A 19,775-nucleotide genomic window follows, 5' to 3' on the forward strand; every position below is an offset into this window, starting at 1 on the left:
TAGTCTATTCACAGTCAATGCCTTCTCTCTGCCCACCTCTCTTCTTCCCCAACCTTATCTTGTTTAAAACATTAGTGTCTCACATCGAATATAACTGACATGTAGAAAGGACTCTAGGAACCGAAAGCAGAGATGCTATATGTACTTATGTAACCCAATAAATACTTTAATAAAAACAATTTTAAAAACAAAAACAAAAAATGAAGGCCTTGTATACATCCCTTAACATATTCCACAGGTGGGCTTTGAGTAGCAAAAAAATGTTAAAATAAATTTATTTAATATTCATATTTCACATTTCCTCTAAGGCAGGGGTCAGCAAACATTTTCAGCAGGGAGCTGGTCCACTGTCCCTCAAACCTTGTGGGGGGCCGGACTATATTTTGCAGGGGGGGGGGGAATGAATGAATTCCTATGCCCCACAAATAACCTAGAGTGCATTTTAAATAAAAGCACACATTCTACTCATGTAAAAATACCAGGCAAGCCCCACAAATAACCCAGAGATGCATTTTAAATAAAAGGGCACATTCTACTCATGTAAAAACACGCTGATTCCCGGACTGTCCGCGGGGCGGACTGAGAAGGTGATTGGGCCAGATCCGGCCCCCGGCCCTTAGTTTGCCGACCCATGCTCTGAGGAGTTCAAAGTGGTGTACACAGTTCTTCTCCTTCCTATTTTACCCTCACAATAACCCTGCAAGGTAGGTTCAAGCTGAGAGGGGGTGACTGGCTCAAGGTCACCCAGTGAGCTTTATTTTGCTTTTGCTTTAGCCAATCTTACATTGAATGTCAATTTTCTGCAAGCATATTGTGCAGAACGTGCCTTTTCTGCAGTGGCTCCCCAACTGTAGAATGCTCTCCCCAGAGAAGCTCACGTGGCGCCATCATATGTTTAGGCGCCAGGTGAAAACATTCATTAAATAATCGATAGCCCATTAAATGTGGGCGGGATACTGTTATTGTGATTATTTTATTATTATGCTGTGTATTATGCTGCATAAATTACCGTATATGCTTAATGTTGTACACTGCCCTAGGATCTTTGGATAAAGGGTGGCATATAAATTAAATAAATTATAATATACAAAAGTCTGTGGAAAGTTGACTGCCGGCTTTGAGGTTTTTTCAGTGATTAGTCGAGCAGTTGGTAACTTGAAGGATATTCATGTTTTATGCAGCAATTCCTCATTGCCCCCTCTCATACATTAAGTATTGCTGATTGTGAAGAGAAACACCAGACTTTAAAGCCATCCAAATTGGTGGCCTTCACTGCCTCCTGTGGGAGTGAGTTCCATAGTTTAACTGTGCACTTTGTTTCCCAAACCTTCCAATCTTGCTGAGGTTGGCACTTTCCTGGATCTGCAGACCCATCATGATGCTTGCCTAGAGATTCAACCTGGGACCTTCTGCATGCAAAACAGATGTTTTGCTATTTAGCCACACCCTTTCACCTGCCTAGTTGGCTTCCACCTCCTTACCAAAAGGTCACGAATTCAAAGTACAGGCAGTTGGATATGGGAGTTTGATGCTCGTGTTGAGCATTTCTAAGAGCTTCTCCTTTGCCTTTAACATATGCCAGGGATAAGGAGCCTGGTTCCCTCCAGATGTTGCTGCACCACAACTCCCATAATCTCTTGATACCATCAACCAGGCTGGCTGAATCTGATGGAAGGGCACCAGGTTCCCCTGCCTGATCTAGCCCAACTTTCTGTATCAAGTGATGGCTAGACCGATGCTTCTAGGATGCTCACAAGCACTGGATGAAAGTGGCAGCAGTCACTGCTTGTTGCCGGTTCCTGAGAGATACTGCCTCCATACATGGCTAATCACTAAACAGGCTGACCCTTCCACAACCTGCATCTCTCCAGCTATTGCAGGACTTCAGTTTCCATCCTCCTTTGCTGCTGGCTCTGCTACCTGAAGCTGATGGGATTTGTAGTCCAACATCTGGAGGGCCACTGGTTTTCCCTCCTCTTTTTTGTTTTTGTTTTTACAGTGGTGCCTCGCAAGACGAAAATAATTCGTTCCGCGAGTCTTTTCGTCTTGCGATGTTTTTCGTCTTGCGAAGCACGGTCCGTCGCAACTGCGCCTCTTCAAGCGGCTTTAAGAAAAAAGCACAAGACGTTTTCGTCTTGCGAAGCAAGCCCATAGGGAAATTCGTCTAGCGAAGCAACGCAAAACCGAAAAACCCTTTCGTCTAGCGAGTTTTTCGTCTTGCGAGGTATTCGTCTTGTGGGGCACCACTGTACTGTTTTGTTGTTTATATTGTAAGCCACTGGCATAAATGCTGACAGAAAAGTTGGGCAGGTTGTTTCCAAAATAAATATTAAATATAAATATTAAATATTTATATAAAAACACCCAGTTTTTAATAACTTAGCTGATCTTGGGTGCCATTTGCCACCCTGCTTCAGGCAGCAAAATATATTGAGCCAGCCTTATATTTTTTGGTTAGTGTTGTGGAAATGAATGAATATAGAAGTCAACACAAATGAGTTTCTAAGCAGGTGTGTTGTCTTTTGCAAAAGTTTCCTTTTCATCTAGTCTTCTGCAAGCCAACTTTTCTGACATCCCCATCAGTGATAGCTAAAAATAACAGTTTCCCAATAACTCAAAAACAAAAAGTGTTAAGCCTGACTGTTAAATTCCACAGTGCTTCATGCTTCACTGATGACTCACCTCTCAATGTTATTTCATTTCCATCTCTTTCTTAGAACTGAAAACCAGAAGTTTTGTAGTTTTGTCAGCAGGAGTTCCTTTCTTTCCTTTTTCTTAGACGCTCAGGGCTAAAAAGGGAGAGAGAGACCACACAGAGTTTCACCTGCAGCCTTTGTGAGTTCCTGATGATCATAGGCTTTAACATTGCAGTGTTTCTCTGGAGATTAAGTAGAGAAAAAGAAAAAAAGCAACACTCACACACAGCCAATGCCAAGTGATTTCTTGTCCCTGCCATGGAAAATAAAGTTTTTTTGAAGTGGTGTTGGGGCTTCACTTTTTCCTGAGTTTCTTTGTGACTGACAACTCTTGAAATTCTCTCTTATCACCTAGACATTACTTTCATCCCAGTAATAATCACGTCATAGGCATCCATGTTCTTGGTCTTGCCTATGTGCTTCATGTGCCCAAATATTCCTGGATCAGTGTGGGAAGAGACCTACAGAAGCAGCTCCCATGCTATTTCTTGTATCATAAGGGTTCATGGTTCACCTTTAGGAGGCTGATAAGGCAGGGACTGTGCAGTCACTTAAACTGCAAGTGGAGGAAGAGCGCCCCTTCAGGCAGGTGACCCTGTGCTAATGAGGTGCTGCCAGATCATCACATTCTGTATGGTGCAGTACCTGCATATCCAATGGCACAATGGATGCAGTCTTATGGTGCTTTCACATTGGCAAGCCATTTATCTGGAGTCCCAACAGTGTATCAATTGCTTTCAATGGCAGTACGGATTCCACAATAAGCACCTGCCTAGGAGCACCCCAACTCTTCTGAAAGTTTAGTTTTGATCACAGTCCGAGGAAGAAAGGGCTGCAGCGGTAGGATTTCCTGGGAGCCCCAAAGGCCAGCCTTTGCCAGCCTTCTGTCCTCCAGAGTTTGGGGCTAAAACTCCCATCAGCTCCAGCATTGTATGACCATTGTAGTCCAAAAGTTGTGGAGGACACAAGTTGGGGAAGGTTGTGATGGACCACAATTCCTTCCCCAACAAAACATAGGAAATATGGGGCTATGCAGAAGACCAGGCATAGGCAAACTTGGCCCTGGTCCTCTTAGCTAGGGATAATGGGAATTATAGTCCCAAAACATCTGGAGGGCTGAGTTTGCCTATGCCTGCCGAAGAGGCGCCCAGGAGCCAGGCCAGGCCCTCTGCCATTGGTTGCCTCTTTCTATTTTCCACTCCCTCTTTTGGGTTGACAAAAATGGCTGCAGGCAGAACACGGAAGGTCGGAAGCCCTCCTGTTAATTTTCAACCACAGGCATTGCCTCCATGAAAGCAACACTCTTCTCACCAGCTTAGTGTCTGTCCTTTCTGACACTCAGGAGAAGTGGGAACAGTCTCAGCTGGGAGCAAAAGAACCTGCTATTTACCACAGTCATGGAGGTGCAGTGAAATCAGGAATGAGAAGTCAAGTCCTTTCCAACACAGAAGGCAATCAAAAGAGGCGCCAGCAAAGGGGAGTCATTAAACGTATTCCAGACCGTTTTAAATTCATATATATTTATCTCCCTGGCAATGAACAACTTCGGAACATAAAAATGTCAGGTGACTATCAAGCTATATTTAACCACTACATTCTGCTTAAAGGAAAACATCATAGGAGAACACGGACAAGGTTGCCATGGGATTCCCGTTGCTAATACAAGCTGCAGTGCAAAGGTTTTGTCTCTGAAAATGAGATTGTATGTATGCACACAAACTATCTTACACACACACACACACACACACACACACACATTCAAGCCTCATGAATGGCAACCATTTAGTTATAAGGGTGGAATAGACTCCTTATAGTTATCAAATGCTCAGAAACAGAGCAATCCAACCCTTCAGGAAACAGACACCACTATATGCAGAGCTCTGCCAGCTCATAGCAGCCATTACAAGGTTGAGGGAGCAATGTTTTCCTCTGCCCCTTCCCGTGCCCAAAAGTGATTCCAGCTGGCATACTTGAAGGCCTTTTGTGCATGTGTGACTGTGTCCAGAGAGCAAGGGGGCTTGGGATCCTGTGACTGCACTACAGGGGGCTGGACTAGATGATCCTTGGGGGTCCCTTCCAACTCTATGATTCTGTGACTTTGCTCAAGGGAGCATACATGTTTTTCCCTCTCCCCATTTTATCCTCACAGCAACCCTGCAAGGCAGGTTAGACTGAGAGGCAGTGACTGGCTCGCGTTCACGGCTGAGCAGGGAATAGACCCCTGAACTTTATTTTGTTCAAGTATAACTTTTATAACTATTAGAAATCTGTTTGGGCGGGGGGCTCACAAGTTCTGGCATAAAGAGTTCTTAATGTGTGTCAGAGGTCAAATCTCTGACAGATGCCCTCTGCACAGGCCTCAGCAGTGGCAGTGATCAGCTGCAAACCCCTTTTGGCTCAGCCAAGGGGACTTTGCCAATGGGATGCCAGGACAAGCTGAACCCATCATTTTGCTAATGTCAAAGGAAAGTGCTCACATCTTCCTGCTCTGATTATTATTGCATGGGGGAAAGTGGAGAAGAAAGACTACTGGCTCCCTTTGAACATTCCCTCTCAACCTCGAGCATCGCCACATCAGTCGTAGATGTGGAAAGAGCAAAACCTAGTAAGAAGCTCTCAGCGCAGCAGCTGGAACAGCAAAAACCCATTAGCAAGGCCTCATTGTGCTTTAATGATGAACTAATGACTAGGCAGACCTTAGGCAAGCTGGAGCAGATCTTGGGAAATGCACCAATATAGATATGCTGGATGGATGCCAAGAGTGCATTTGCATCAGCAAATTTCTGCAAATTAAGATGCTCAAGGGGGCATGCCCCGACCAGGAGGGCATTTGCACATCCCCTTGGCAGTTTGTGTTTTAAGCCTGTATCAGGGGCATGTTAAGTTAGTGCAGGATATGCTGCTGTGTTTCGTTCCATTCATCCTGGAATGCATGTCAGCAACTTTGGATTTCAAAATGCTAGGAGCTGGGATGGGAAGAAGATCAGGCAAGGCTGAATTAACATGGCTGGGGTGCCTGGTGGAGTTCCCAAAGTAGCATCCCCCCATGCAAAAGGAACACTTGAAATAAGCTACCAGTTTAAAGATAAGGAACAACAAGAATGGAGTGCAGTGTGGAGGCCATGAACAGGCCCATCAATGGGTAGCAGCACCTGGACAGCAGACTGAGCAGGCGCACAGCAGGTCACCTGGTCCCAGTCTCTCTCTCCTCACTCCAAGGTGGGATAACACTCTTTACAGTGTTAATGCTGTCTATGATTGGATGGTTTAGTGAGGTCCTCAGATCGGCCCCACAGGGGTCGGCCTTGGTCCTGGTGGAGTACTTCTAGAGGAAGTAAAAGCCGTAACAAGGTTTCTGTAGGTGGAAGGATCATGTTCTGGTCTCTTTTTACAGCTTTTTAGCCCAGAGGCTCTCAAAGTGGTGGACAGCAAAATTTTATTAATGACTTCTAAATTGGCATCTGGACATGTCCATTTCCACACATAAATTTTATGTAAACCTGTATCCTGTTTTTGTCTCTTCCTGTCATTATTTATTAAATTTATATCTTGCTCTTTCTTCCCAAAACAAGCTTCTGAAACCAGTTGTAAACCTCTTTTTTAAAAACAACAACCAACCCTTCCTATGTGATCTCATCCAACATTTCACCAGTGAAAATAAGATGTTTTCGTAACTTCATTTTATTTGCAGGTGTATAGTCTGTATAGTCTGAGTAAAGGGGAGTGGGCAAGGATTTGGTGGGTCGGGGGGGGGTCTGTCAAGTGGCATCAGCCCTTCCAAAAGACAGCATCTGTTATGTACTGAAGTTCTCACCCTGGGCCAGCAGGGGGATACTGTAGATAGTTATGCAAATGAAGGATCAAAAGTGACATTCAGTGATTGGATAGTTAGTATGCAAATGAAGGGTCGAAAGTGACGTTCAGTGATTGGATAGTTAGTATGCAAATGAAGGGTCGAAAGTGACGTTCAGTGATTGGATAGTTTTAGAAAGTTGTTACAGTAACAAGGTACTGGAGCTCTATATAAGCAGGCTGACCGAGCTCCTCAGTTCAGTTCTGTTCTGGCATCTGAATAAAGAAGAGCTATTTGAAGAATCACTGTGTCGTCTGATATGTTCACCCGCAGGATCCCCTCCCCATTCCTTTCTGCCAAGCTGCTGTACCCATTCAAATTTCTGCCTCCTTCACTGGCTCCCCTTTTCAAGTGCTAAAACATTTCTTTGCAGCTGGGCAAGCCCCATATCCAGGCAGGTGCACTGTGATCTTTCCTTGATAATGTCTTCTGCATGGGGTTGCCATTTGAAAAATGCTTGGAAATTGCAGCTCGCTCAGAGCCAAACTACATGCGGCATTCATTATGTGGTCTGCCCACTCTGAGCACGTGGGTTTCCTTGTGGAAATGCCCCGCACTGAGGACACCATGATCCACTGGCATAGGTTGGGGCTGCTGAGTTCCATAAATGTGAAGTCTGGTAACATTTCAGCCACACCTTTCATTTCAAACAGGGATGGATAACTTGGTGGATCGCTAAGATGCTGTTGGACTACAAATCCCACCCTCCCTGACCATTTGCCATGCTGACTGGGACTGATGGGAATTGAAGTCCAACAACTTCTGGAGGGTTCCTGTTTCTCCAGGCCTGATTTAAAGGGTTGGATATAAATGTGACATAGCTTAGAGTAGAGTAGAGTGCCTGCTTTGAGAGCAGGAGGCCTTAGGTTCAAACTCTCCCACTTTTTTTGGGGGGGGGACTCATCTTAATTTTATTTCGGCAGATTTATTATACCACTTGATTGTGAAACCTCAAAGTGGTTTACAATGATAAAAACAACAACAAATTCATCAGTAGAAGTAGTTAAAAACTAGCAAAATGCCCCCCCCAATGTTTAAAGCACACATCAGCATTCTATATATCTGTATAGGCTTGTCTAGTGCCAAAAAGAGTCCAGTGAAGGCATCTGCTTACTGTCAATAGGCAGGAAGTTCCAAAGTGTTGGTGCTGCCACACTAAAAGACTGATTCTGTAGAAGCACCAATCCTGCTGTTATGTTGTTGCCTTTCTAAGATTTTATTGTATTATATAAGGACTATTGTAGTTTTATTGAGATATGTTTATGGTTTGTTATTTGTTTTATACGGGATGCGGGTGGTGCTGTGGTCTAAAGCACTGAGCCTCTTGGGCTTGCCAATCAGAAGGTCAGCGGTTTGAATCCCTGTGACGGGGTGAGCTCCCGTTGCTCAGTCGCAGCTCCTGCCAACATAGCAGTTAGAAAGCACGCCCCAAAAGTTTCCGTGCACTGCTCTGGTTTCGGTGTTCCGTTGCGCCAGAAGCAGCTTAGTCATGCTGGCCACATGACCTGGAAAAACTGTCTGTGGACAAATGTCGGCTCCCTCGGCCTGTAAAGCGAGATGAGTGCCGCAACCCCAGAGTCGTCTGCAACTGGACTTAACTGTCAGGGGTCCTTTACCTTTATTTCTTTTTATTTGATTTATATTTTCTTTATTATTTTTGTAAACTGTTTAGAGGCTGTTTTGTATTAAGCAGTGTATAAACTTAGGGGTCTTAGTAGACCACAAGCTTAATGCAACTCAAAGGTGTGATGATAATGCCTTGGCCTTGGCCAGACCTGCAGTCCTGTGTCCACTTCTGGGCACCAGAATAAGGACATTAACAAGCTGGAACATGTGCAGAGGAGGGTCACCAAGATGTTCAAGGGTCTGGAAACCAAGCCTTATGATGAATGGTTGAGGGAGCTGGCCATGTTCAGCCTGGAAAAGAGGAGACTGAGAGGAGATATGATAGCCATCTGCAAATATCTCAAGGGCTGTCACATGGAAGATGGAAAGGAGAGTCTGGCTACACATTAGGAATAGCTTTCTGCTGGTGGGGCTGTTTGACAGAGGATGGTAGACTCTCCTTCACTGGAGGTTTTTAAGCAGAGGTCAGAAATTCCTTAGCAGTGATTCTTGCATGTCAGGGCTTGGACCAGATGACTCTTGGGGTCCCTTCCAACTGTGTATGCCTATGATCTATGATTCTATGAAATAGTTTTAACTGGATTTTGAATAAATGTGCAATTAATTAACCGTTACTGTTTTGGATTTTATTGTGTTATTATTTTCTGTAGCAGGCCTTGCAAAGTGCCACAGGACCAGCCCAAACCCTTTTAGGGCCTGGGGCACAAATAGTGCCTGTCTCCAAGTCAAGTTGAGCAGTACAAAGCTTGCCAAATCAACACACAATAATAAATGGATTAATTAACCTTTTGCTTTCTTCTCCTGACACCCAAAATTAGCTGCCTGAGAAGGCAAAGATAGGTTGCCCATCCTAGTTTGCCATGGTCAAGAGATCATGGAACATATGAAGCTTCCCTATTCCAAGTCAGGCCATTCCTCCCAACTTAAGACAATTTCAACTTTGCATCTATGATTACTGTGGAAAGAAACAAAGAAATCCATGCAACGTGGTTTGCTTTTGAATACATCAACTTCTTATACATTCCATGCTGCCTCAACTGGAAAGTAACCCTTGCCACATCCATATCTTTTATAAAACATTCTCCTAGACCAAAAAAGGTGACCTTGTGCCAAATATATCAGTCCTAAAATACCTCAGTCAATAGACTCTTAATCTCAAGGTTGTGGGCTTGCGCCCCACGTTGGGCAAAAGATCCTTGCGCTCCGGAGGGTTTGGACCCTTGTGGTCCCTTGCAACTCTACAGTTCTAAAATTCCATGATTTTATCAATTTTTGCATCTCTGACTGCAACATGAAAATGTTTCTTCTACCACCAGATGGTGCAATTCCACAGAAAATGTTCTACGCAGAAAACTAAAAAGGGGAGCGGGGAAGGACATCATACTACTACAACTACAAGTACCTATCACTGATGTGAGGAATGGCTGTAGGCCAGTGGTAGAATATCTGCTTTGCATGCAGCAATCCAAGGTGTAAATCCTGGCATCTCCAGGATGGAAAAGACCCTCACGTTGGCAATGCTGAGCTAGATGGACCAAAGATCCAACTCATTAGAAAGCAGTTTCCTCTGTTCTTATGTCCCTGTGCAAAGCACTCAATGAACAGAGGAGAGGCCTTGCTGAGGAGCGGGCAGGGAGTTTGCTTAACCATCCTCCAATCCCACCTGTTCCTCTGACGTGTTCCTAGGAGGTGGGCCCTCAAAACACATCCTAAGCAGGCATAGGCAACCTAAGGCCCATGGGCCGGAAGCAGCCCGTGGGGGGTTGTTTAACCAGCCCATGGACCCCTGCTGCCTGCTCGGTTGGCTCTCGGTGTGGAGCAGAGCGAGGACTGCCTTCTGGGATGCTGGGTGGCTTCACGTTGGCTGCAAGAAGCTCCTCCAGCCAAAGGGAAGCTGTGCATGCCTCCTCAGTGCTGGAAGGAGTGCTGGAAATCGTGTTTGTGCGTGCTCTGGCCCACTGTGACATCTGCAGGATCGTGAACCGGCCCATGCCCCAAAAATGTTGCCGACCCCTGATCTTAACATCCCTGATACACCAGGCAGGATGGTGTACGGGTGCAGGTGGTAGAGTAAACAACCAGCATTTTAAAAAATTATTAATTGTATTCATAGCATTTGTATCCTACCTTTTTCTCCAAGGAGCTCAAGGTGGAGTATATGGTTCGCCCCTCCTCATTTAATCCCCTGTGAGGTAGGTCAGGCTAAGAGGCAGTGACTGGCCCAAGAGGGCACCCAGGAAGCTGCAAGGCTGAGCAGGAATTCAAACACTGGTCTCCCATGCGGCACTCAGCCTCCTTCTGGGATGTGGCTGCCTGAAGGTTGCTCCTGGAGGTGCCCTGCTCTAGGGCTAAGCCCTTCTCTTGAGGTTTGTGTGTAACGTGGATGTCACTATGACCCCTTACATCTACGCATCTGTACAAACTCCTCCTCCTTTAAAAACAGAAAGAAAACATACCTTTTTCAGACATGTTCTGACCAGATGCTAGGTTTTCCATTAACACTTCCTTTTGGAGTGGACACAATTCAAAAGAGTGGCATTTGTTTCTTTATTTAATATAATTTACGCGCTGCTTGATTGTCAACAAACCTCAAAACAGTTTACAAAAAAGATAAAACAATAAAATGATCAGTAATAAAATTAAAATAAAAGTAAAATTAACAATAATTTAAGCCATACCAAAAGTTAAAATAACAATAGACTAAAACCAAATGAGAACTTGCATCAAGTTTCCATGCATCTGGATAGGCTTGCCTAAACAAAAATCAGCCGGAGCGGAAAAGAGCACAGTGAAGGCAGGGAGTACCAAAATGTTCTCCTGCCAACCTAGCAGTTCGAAAGCACGTCAAAGTGCAAGTAGATAAATAGGTACCGCTCCAACGGGAAGGTAAACGGCGTTTCCGTGCGCTGCTCTGGTTCACCACCAGAAGCGGCTTAGTCATGCTGGCCACATGACCCGGAAGCTGTATGCCTGCTCCCTCGGCCAATAAAGCGAGATGAGCGCCGCAACCCCACGACTGGACCTAATGGTCAGGGGTCCCTTTACTAGAGTATAGTTTACTAGAGTTTACTAGAGTATACCTCTACTAGAGTATAGTTTGTGAAACATCTCGTACAAAATTCTCCCAATATACACATTTTCGTATGCAATTTTTGGTATGCAATTCTGCCTAACACTAATATGTATGTTACATATGCATTTGAGGCACACTTTGCCTAACTCTATGCACCTGCTTAGTACCAATAGGCAGGGAGTACCAGAGTGTTGGTGCTGCCACACTAAAAGATCAAATTCTTACATGTGCAGAATGTGGCGTCTGTAATACTGCCAATTTCACCAGTCTAGACGGTTGAGTAGGCCCATACAGGGTAAAATGAACTGTCAGATAATCTGGTCCCAAATTGTTCAGGGCTTCATATGCTAATAGTAACACAGTCAACTTGCCCCAGCAGCAAATCAGGAACCATTGCAGATCTCTAAGCACAGGTGTCATATGCTGACAAGGTCTTCCTCCTGCCAGCAATTGTGCTGCAGCATTCTGAACTACGGTAACTGCAGCTAATGGATGCCCAATTCACCACCTCCCTTCCCATCCCCTTGTTATTAATCCCATAGTTGTACCAGGCTAGCTTCTGAGAAGGAATGGGTGGGGCGGGTGGTGGTGGTAGCGAGCCATTACCAGTTCCAGGAACTGCCTAGCAGACACAGATCTCCGTGGGAAGCTGGCACACCTTTTTGCACTACCAAACCTGCACATACAGCCAGGATTAATAGGAGTATTTATTATTTAGGACCATGATGACAATGAACAATGAGGATCCATGTTTAGAAAGCCACCCAAGGGTGCCAGGGAGCCAGAGACGCGTGGCTGGCTGGTAGGAGTGAAAGCTGTGGACTGTGAGAAGTTGCAATCCAAGCCAAGGTGGGGCTGCTTTTCAGTCCACTTTGAAGCTGCTTCCTCCAAATGGACTTTATTGGACTACTTGATCAGCTGATTGGTGGTCACAGCAGCCTCCTTTGAACTTTGACAGGTGTCAATCACTTTTCAAGGGATTGAGAAGTGAGTAGCCACACTCACCAGTCAGGGCTGATCTGGCTCACTGGCCCAAGGAGCCATGGATAAAAATGGACTGCGAATGCACTGGTCTTCAGCTGGTGGGTTGGGACTCAGCCTGATGCAAGGTGGCACAGCAGGAGCACAGCCACCATGCAAATATCTGGCAAGATAAGAATAAATTGTTCCCCAAATGCATGTTTGTGCTGAAAAGTGGGTCCTGGGCCTGGAAAGGGTGAAGACACCTGCATTAATGGAACTCTTCAATGATCTAGAGAACAAGTTTAAAAACTGGATAAATTGATCTTTTTACCATGAGTGTGGCTGTTTTTTAGAATTGTTTTAGTCTTGTTTTAAATTCATCTGGGTTTGTTTGTTTTGTTTATAACAGTTTTTAATATTATGTGTCAGTCTCATTGAGGAGCCTGTTTGGAAGGTGATGAATAAATCAACAATGATTAAAAAAAAAGAAACAAAAAGCTGTGAACCCTTGAAGTGTGAATATTCACCATGTATTTGGGATCACAGTACTCTCATACCAAAGGGCTTTTGTGTTTGGTTAAATGGGGATTCTTATTTCTAAAGCAAGAGCATGCAGGAAGTAGAAAATAGCAGTGAGGAGGTTACTGGGAGGCTTATCAGGTTGGATCATAATGTACTCGTTAAGATAAGGTATCTAAGAAGCCCAGTAAGTGAAGAAATACTCTCCTCCGCACCCCATGTGCCAATAATGAATCACTTATTCCTTGCTTATATAGCATGAGTCACACAGCTGTGTGTCCAAATTCTTCTAGTAAATGGCACATTGGTGGAAACAGGATGCCTTTCCTTCCTTCATATGAAGACTGTATGCACACCTGCAGCACGCAAAGGGAATCCTGATGTGGTAACATAATGAAAGTTAGAAGAACCTTACCAAGCCCAGCCTAGCATCCAAGTTGCACATATTGTACAGTACAGTGGCATCTTATGCAGGGGTTCAATTCCACGGAGACACATATATTCAAACCCTTGGAACCACCCACACATAAAACATCCTTCGGATTCTGGAGCCAGTGCACTGAGCAGGCCTTGCCCAGTAATCAAGGTGGAGAGCTTTGAAGGCCCACTCAGCACACAGACTCTGGGGTGTTCTCATAAGATCTTGTGAGAGCTTGCAGGGCCATCTGGGTTCCATGAGATCTGGCATAACCATCTCCCAGGGTTCCAGCTGGAATGTATGCAGTGGAGGACGATCAAGATGCTAAAGGGTTTGGAAAGCAAGCCTCATGAGGAGCAGTTGAGGGAGTCGGGTAGAAGAGAAGACTGAGAGGTGATAGGATAGCCATCTTCAAATATCTGAAAGGCTGCCACATGCTCCATCTGGTAGAACCCCAATCAATGGATTCAAAGGTCAAGAAAGGAGATTCAGACTAAACATGAGGAAGAACATTAGGAGCTGTTCAACAATGGCATGGACTACATGGAAAGGTGGTGGACTCTTTCATTTGATGTTTTTAAACATGGGCCACCTGTCAACGATTCTTTAGCCGTGATTCCTGCATTGCAAGGAGTTGAACTAGATGATCACTGGAGTCCTTTCCTATTCTACAGTTGTATGATTCTTTGAGCAGCAGGGTCTTCTGGCAACCTTTGGTTGTTCTTTGGTCTTGACTCCTGGCTTGCCCCATGGTTCTGTTCTGTGGCTCCCAGCTCACCCCAGAGTGCTGCTCACTGCCCTGCCTCCAGGCATTTACTGGTATGGGTGGATATTTATTTGTCAGTTTCTGCTATATAATCCTCAAAGTTACTGTACCACAACCATAAAAGCACAGTAACATTATGAAGCACTCATAGTGCTGGATATAAAGACATCAGAGCAAATAACCCACAGTTATAGTCTGCAATAAATACCAGTCTAAGTCCAGTTGGACAGAGACAAAAACCTGCCACGTCTTTACTTGCTGTTGGAAATGAATAGAGGGAGGTAGGAACATGGTTTTTATATATTTATTTGGTGGTTTATAAGCCATACTTCAGTACACTACACCTAGAGTGTGATGCAGTTTGAAACAAATGCAATAAAACTCTACAAGGAAAATAAAAGAAGTTAACAACAGGTGGGACCAGCAACAAACTGTTGCAGTGTGGAGTGTTTCTGTTCAGGCTGTTTGCCAGCCAGTCATGCTGTCACCCAGGACACTCCATTCCATCCAATCAGGATTCCGTGCCCATTGATCCATACTCAACCCTCATTAGGCTGCTTTTGAGTCCACACAACCCCAATTTCTAAAGACATTTCCCCCCTGAAGCATAGTAGTGACCAGGACACCAAGCCAGAAACTACAGTCTCAACCAGCAAAAAAAAGGGGGGCAGACTTGGTTCCTGGCTCAATGGCAGTGATTGGGGACCACTAGCTAGCTGGAGCTGGCTGAACTAGATCCCAGAGTGCCAAGGCCCATGGAACCAGAGCCAGGATAATCATGGGTGCCTACCCCTGGGTTGAGGTATGGAGTGTCTCACTGGTGCAGGGAGCACTCCAGGTGGAAGTCCATGGAGAAAAGAAATTTACATTCCCCTCAGTCTAGAGGATCAAGTCTTTTAAGACACTCTAATTCGCAAAGGAGGGCAGAGCCTAGGAGGAAGGCAAACTGGACGCAGAGGTTCAGAAGGCCTGGTTCATTTCTGACCTGCATCAGAGCAAGCGGCTCATTAGGAGCTCTCCTTGGTGCTGAGACAACTGGCCTGGCTTGCCCTGTGGGTTCCTTCATGGCAACAGAGCAAGGCATTGTAGTAATTTTGCTAACTGAGCTTTGTGCACATGGAAAATACCATTTTGGTTACATAATCAATGGCACTCCCAACCTGAGCACCAAAAGGAAAAAATGAACCATAATGCTGACACAAAAATCACAGAAGCAGCATCCATAAAATAGGTTGGCAAAATCCAGCAGAAGGCAACCCTAAAAATAGAACCAAGGCCAGATATAAAGCATGCTGGATAGACACCTGAGCTAAAGAAAAAAGGCATTTGCCTGATGCTGAAAAGACATCAAGACCTGCTGGATGAGGGGCTCTGAGAACATAAGAAGAACCTGCAGGATCAGGCCAATGGCCTATCTCATCCAGCAACCTGTTCTCGCAGTGGCCAACTAGAAAAAGCACATAGAGCTGAAAGAAGAAGAGTTTGGATTTGATATCCTGCCTTTCACTCCCCTTCAGGAGTCTCACATTCTCCTTTCCCTTCCTCCCCCACAACAAACACTCTGTGAGGTGAGTGGGGCTGAGAGACTTCAGAGAAGTGTGACTGGCCCAAGGTCACCCAGCAGCTGCATGTGGAGGAGCGGAGACGCGAACCCGGTTCCCCAGATTACAAGACTACCGCTCTTAACCACTACACTACACTGGCTTCTTCCCACTTCCTCTTTCAGTTCTATGTCCTTTTCAAAGAAGAAAATGGTAACCTCCTTTACTACCTTGCAACCAGGGGAAGGGAGGGACTCGGACGATTTGTGGCTGCCAGGGGAAGGCACAGAGCGTGCCATTGTGCTTGTGGTTTCCATGCTAGCAACCCCAGATTTAACTCCTTCTGAAAGGAGTGGATATCAACAAAAAGCCTCCCCAAACTGAATGGGCAGGAATGTGTTGAAGAAGACACTCCTTGAAGTATGCGGAAGCAGTTAAAAAAAGAGCAATGCCTTTAGATTTGCTAAACCAACTTCTTTTCTATGTTCTTGGAGTGCCCTTGTGTCATGTATCATAAACATTTTATTTATTACCGGTACCTTTGTTAGTCATTTCATCTTGTCCAAGGCAATCCAAAGTGACAGGCAGACAGACAGGCAGACAGACAGACAATAAAACCCACATAGATACAGTCAAACCAAGAGGAAAGAAAAATACATCAAAAAAAATCCCACCCACTTCTAAAAGGCCACAGATGGTTAAAGGCCAAAGGCTTGGATATAAAGGAAAGTTTTTGCCTGGTGCCTCAAGATATGTAGTGAAGGTGCCAGGCGAGCCTCCCTGGGGAGAGCATTCCACAAATGAGGAGCCACTGCAGAAAAGGCCCGGTTCTCATCTGCCACCTCCAGGCCTCTCCTGGAGGAGGCGCATGAAGAAGGGCCTCCGAGGATGATCACAGGGTCTGAGTCAGTTCATATGGGGAGAGGAGGTCCTTCTTAGTACTACTTTAGAAGTACTTAATTGCACTTTGGTGCTGTAAACTTATTCTGTTAATGCTCAATAGGGCTTTTATTAATCTACCCCAAATCATTTTTTTGTGTTTAATCAATGCTAGATGTTCCCTGCTGGAACTTAATGTTGTAAAGAATGCATTTTAAAAGAAACAAATAATGTACATGGGGAAAGAAACTGATTTCGATCACTTGTACATATTTGGTAATTCATTAACAGAAGAAACAAGCCGCCTCATTAAACACGGCTTCTCATGTTCCCCTGTGTGGAATTTTACTTGGAGTTCAGCTGTTGGCCCAGAGCAGGTGAGCACCTACAGCAGCAGAGCAGAGCTGGTGGGGTGGGGCAAAGCTACAGAGCCCGTGCCTGGCGCTGGGACAGGGCAGGGCTGCGTGGATGCCTCAAGGGAAGGGCCAGGTCTGCTGGGGCACCACAGGTATAGCTTTGAATCTGCAAGAGGATGGCTCTGAGGTGCTACCCTTCTTTGGGGGGTTTTAAACAGAACTTAGATGGCCATCTGTCATGGACTCTTTAGCTGCGATTCCTGCCCTGCAGGGGGTTGGACTAGATGACCCTTAGGTTCCCTTCCAACTCTACGATTCTATGATTCTACCCTCGCCACACTGGCCCCATCTGTGCCTGCATACTTGTATGCATCTTCAAAAAGTGACTTGCATGGCTTTAAAAGAGGATTAGGCAATTTCATGGAAGAAAGGGTTATCGCGACTGGACTGAACTGTCAGGGGTCCTTTAGCCTTTAGGGCTCTGCTCTGCCTCCACAGCCGGAGGCTTCAATGCTTCTGAATGCCACTTCTGGAAACTGCAGAAGCAGAGCGTGCTCTTGTACTGAGTCCTGCTTGCAGATTTCCCACAGGTATCTGGTCGGCCACTGTGAGCATAGGATGCACGGCTAGATGGGCCTTGGCCTGGTCCTGCAGGTTCTTCCGATGTTCTTAAGGTTGGCCATATGGACAATCTTAACCCAACAGGAAGGTGAGAGCAGGCAAAGCCTGTTGCCAGCAATATTTCCTGAAGAGCAAATCTGAAAAGACTGCTGAAAGAAGGAGCAGGAGGCCTTTCAACAGTGATGAAAGTGATGCAAAAACTACTCTCTCCTTTTGACTCCATTTTAATTATGGTGACTTTTCACACTGCTCCTTAATTTTCTATGGAATCATCATCATCTAACAGACAGAAGTAATGTGGTCCTTTCCTCACAAGATCAACATAGATCACCCAATCAAGGTCTTCATTTTCTCAAACTCAACTTCATTAATCTCAAACTCAAAAGTAGATGCATTTAAATTACAGTACTGCTTCCATTCAAGCTCTGTTTCTTTCTTTTCCAGTTAAAATTCTTTTCTGGTGTTTCATTTCTCCTCACAGCAGATTTGGGGTTTTACTAAAGTTAATAATGTTTTTTAGATTGTAGAATCAGTTTCTGTTCAGTTAAGGCAGTTCCACTGTGATTCCTACTGGCCTTTTGCCTCAAAAGTGTATCATTATTATCTTCCAATACAGTGTTATCCAAAATGGGTAATTCTGCCCCCTAGGGGGGCAGTAGTAGCCTCTGGTGCAATTGGGGGGGTGTTGAATAGAAATAAGAGGGTGGTGGAAGTATAAAGAAGAGAAGAGAAAAGAATTTTGAAAAATTGTACATGTTTCATCCATTATGTAATGACATTTAAAAGGTAAAGGTAAAGGACCCCTGAACAATGAAGTCCAGTCAAAGGAGACTATGGGGTTGTGGCGCTCATCTCGCTTTCAGGCCAAAGGAGCCAGTGTTTGTCCACAGACAGCTTTCCAGGTCATGTGGCCAGCAGAACTAAACCGCTTCTGGCGCAATGGAAAACTGTGATGGAAGCGAGAGCACATGGAAACACCCTTTACCTTTCTGCTGCAGCAGTACCTATTTATCTACTTGCACTGGTGTGCTTTTGAACCGCTAAGTTGGCAGGAACTGGGACAGAGCAACTGGAGCTCACCCCGTTGCACAGATTTGAACCACTGACCTTCTGATCGGCAAGCCCAAGAGGCTCAGTGGTTTAGACCACAGCGCCACCCACGTCCCTAAATGACACTTACCACCAGGTTGGGTGCCGATGTGGAACAGCGACAACACCTCTCCTGGATCCAGCAGTCGTGCTGGAGGCAAAGGGTTTTCCTGGGCTTGGGTGAACTCTTTTCAGCTTCACCCAGGCCCGGAAAGTGGATCACAGCTTGTCTGCCTATTTGGCCAATGGCAGGCGGGCTACGGTGCCAATCCCACCCCTTCACTTATTTATTTTTATTGATTGATTGAAGATATACTGCCGTATACCCGGAGGCTTAAAGGAGGTAGGTTTCCAGGGGACAGCAAGTAATTTTTTTCCTGAAAAGGGGGCAGTAGGCCAAATAAATTTGGGAGCCTCTGCTAAAATATATAGTTTGGGTAGGGATCAAACCCTTACCATAGCTAAGATCTGTCAGCAATGTTTAGTCAGATAATTTACTATCCTTTTGACTGCACTACCCTGGACTAGAGAGGAAGCAAATACGCTGGAATAAAAAGTCACAGTAAGGGAGAGGTGAATTGCATTGGGGGGTGGGGGTGAATGGATCACAGGGTTGTCAAGAAAATGAAAGACTTCCTAGTTAATCAGTAAACCACCTCCCCTCCTCTCTCCAAGTTTTGCCAAAATAAAGCAAAAAAACAAAATGCTGTCTCTTTTGTTACACTTTGACACTTGGCAGCTGTGGACATGGCCTGGCTTTTAATTCATCCATCCATCCATCCTTTCAAAGCATTTGTAACCCACTATAGAGCTGGAAGGTACCCCAACGGTCATCTAGTCCAACCCCCTGCAATGCAGGAATCTCAGCGAGATCATACAGAACAGAACAGGTTGGTAGTGTCTGGCATTTCTTGGGAATTCTAAGAAACAAACAACAAAAAAGCAGTTCAGTTTTGAAATCAGGTTAAACTCAACCCAGTTTTGAAAGGTTCAGTCCACTATTTTAATTCAAAATGGCACCCAGTTGTATCCAAACTTAGATGAAACCTTGCTCTTAGGAAACCATCGGGCAAAATTTGCTTGTGATATCTTAAGAGGGGTCCAAATGCATTGAGAAAAGGCAGAGAAAAATATACTAACTATACAAATACACTATATTATACAAATATTTTTATATTCAAAGTATGCAGTAGACTCTTCAGTCAGAAAGACTTTTGGAGCAGTTTTCCCTCAAGGGAAAAGGGCAGGTGTGGGAGAGGGAGAGGAAAACAAGCAAAAGTCAGGCCATTGAATCCTGCTTTTGGACTCTCCTCAGGCCAAGCCCACTCCCCAAATGGCAGTTATCTCCCCAATCCACACCCATCACCAGCCCTCC

Source organism: Podarcis bocagei, assembly GCF_964188305.1.
Source record: "Podarcis bocagei genome assembly, chromosome: 14".
Lineage (NCBI taxonomy): Eukaryota > Metazoa > Chordata > Lepidosauria > Squamata > Lacertidae > Podarcis > Podarcis bocagei.